Raw genomic sequence first — 2,457 nt, forward strand, 5'->3', positions numbered from 1 at the left:
ATTGGGCTCCCTGCTCAGCGGGGAGTCTGCTTCTCCTGCTGACCTCTCTCCTTTCGCTCTCTCTCTCAAATAAATAAATTTTTCTCAAATAAATAAATAATTTTTTTAAAGAAATTCTTATTATGAATCAGGTCCAGAGATAGAGTATGCAAAAAAAAAAAAAGACTTTTTCATATGCTAGGAGAAAATATTTGAAAAATCCATATAAGATAAAAGCTATGGATCCAGAAAAACAATATGTATATACATATATAAATATAGGTAGATATATTATGTATACATAATATATAAATATATATATCTACCTATATTTATGTATGTATGGATGGATCCAGAAAAACAATATGTATATACATACATAAATATAGGTAGATATATTATGTATACATAATATATAAATATATATATAAATATATCTAGCTATATTTATGTATGTATACATCCATACCTCCAACAAGAAGAAAATAACCCAATAAAAATGTGATGGAATTCTTGAACAGACAATGCACCAAGGAAGATAAATGGATGGCAAATAAGCACATTAGAAGATACTTATAATTATCTGTCTTTATGGAAATGAAAATTAAGTAAATTTTATACCATCATTGTAGGTACCTACATCTAACAGAATGATTTTATATTTTTTAAAGAAAAAATAAAATACCATGTAGCTAATAAGAATTTAAGACAACGAAATCTCATACATTGCTTGTGGAAATTCAAAATATACAGTCAACTTTGGAAAGGTTTGTGATTCCCTTTAAAATTAAACACACTTAAAAAATAATAAAATTAAACCCACATTTACCATACAACCTAGCAAATCTACTAATTATTTACCTAAGAGAAATAAAAACTTATGTTCACACAAAAACATGTATGCAGATGTTTAGAGCAGCTTTACTCAAAATTGCCAACAATTGGAAACAACTCAAATGTCCTTTAACCTGTAATGGCTAAACAAACTGGTACATCCATATAATGAAGTACTAATTAGCAATAAAATTAACAAAGCTATTGATACCCACAACAATCTGGATAAATGGCAAACACATTCTGCTAAATAAAGGAAACCAGCCCAAAAGAGTACACATGGTATGATTTCATTTATATGACATTGGAAAAAAGTAATACAAAATGGACAAAAGATAGATCAGCAGTGGGCAGGGGCTAGGGTTGGCAGGAGTTGACTGCAAATGGGCAATAGGAAATTTGGAGGGATGATGGAGCCATTCTAATTCTTGGCTGTGGTAGGTAGGTCACAGAATTATATATATTTGCCCAAACTCATAGAAATGTACACTTTTCAGAATTATACTGCTCCTTTTAATCAAGAACTTATAAAATGTCTACGTGAAAATTTATGGTCCCAGCCTACTATTTCTAAATTAGTTTTTAATTTGATTAATGAAATTTATTTAACATTATTTTTAACTTTAAAAAAAGTCAGAAAGTATGATGTCTAGTTATTTAAGCCTGCATAAGGAAACAAGAGTTCCAAAATGCAGAGTGGATTAGTTATAAAGACTTTTGAATAATATGATTTGTCTGTAATAACAATCCAAATTAAACTCAGTATAGGTTCACTGTATTCTAAGCAAATTAATAAAAAAAGAGATACCTAACTATTTAATTAAAAAGATAAATAAAATAAATTATAATTTACAGTAGGTGTTGGGAAGTAAAACTAAAGTGGCTTTGCAATAGTAAAAGATAAAAAGACAAGGAAACTGTGTACAAAGTGTGAATAAAAATAAGGTTGTACCTCAAGAATGTTACATAAAATAGGATAGCTCAAGGAACATTAGTCATGAAGGAAAATGAAAAAATTAAAATAAGAAAACAAGTTTTTCACAGTGGCAGGATCGTAGCCAATGCGGTTTATCTAAGGCACGATTATTGCTAATTGAAAACGTAAGGCCTAAAGTAGTTTTAGTGTAAGAGATGGAAATCCGGGAGTCATTTACACATTTGACAGTTAAAGACATTTGAATTGATTAAACTCAGAATGGAATAACGTATCAAGATGAAAGAAAAGAGGTACATGGAAAGGCCTTTGGGGGATCTATATATATGTGGACACAGGTAAAGGAGGAAGGGGGGAAAATATGTCCACAGAAGGAAATGACAGCAAGGGTAATTAAATATTGAAAGCAATTATATGTATATATATATATATATATATATATATATATGCCATTTCTCATTTAACTTTTTTAAAAACATAAGGGAAAATCAAGTGAAAAGTATTAAAGACTAGTAAATGTCAGAGGTAGGAATGAAGGTTCAGTCCATTTCACCCTAAATCTTATTCTCCCATTTTTAATCAGAATTTTCCAAGCTCATGGATGCATTATTGGTCTTTTGTTATAATTATTTTTTAACTGATTATATATGAACAGTTGGAAAAAGTGTACCCAAGCTATAATCTATATAATAGGAGAAATTTTGCTTTTT

General features: G+C 29.2%; 1 pseudogene; it reads left to right on the forward strand.

Moving 5' to 3' along the window:
* Window positions 1-1,845: 1,845 nt before the first annotated feature.
* LOC132028930 (U4 spliceosomal RNA) lies at window positions 1,846-2,006 on the forward strand (annotated as a pseudogene).
* The last annotated feature ends 451 nt before the right edge of the window (window positions 2,007-2,457 follow it).

Source organism: Mustela nigripes, chromosome 12 (genome assembly GCF_022355385.1).
Source record: "Mustela nigripes isolate SB6536 chromosome 12, MUSNIG.SB6536, whole genome shotgun sequence".
NCBI lineage: Eukaryota > Metazoa > Chordata > Mammalia > Carnivora > Mustelidae > Mustela > Mustela nigripes.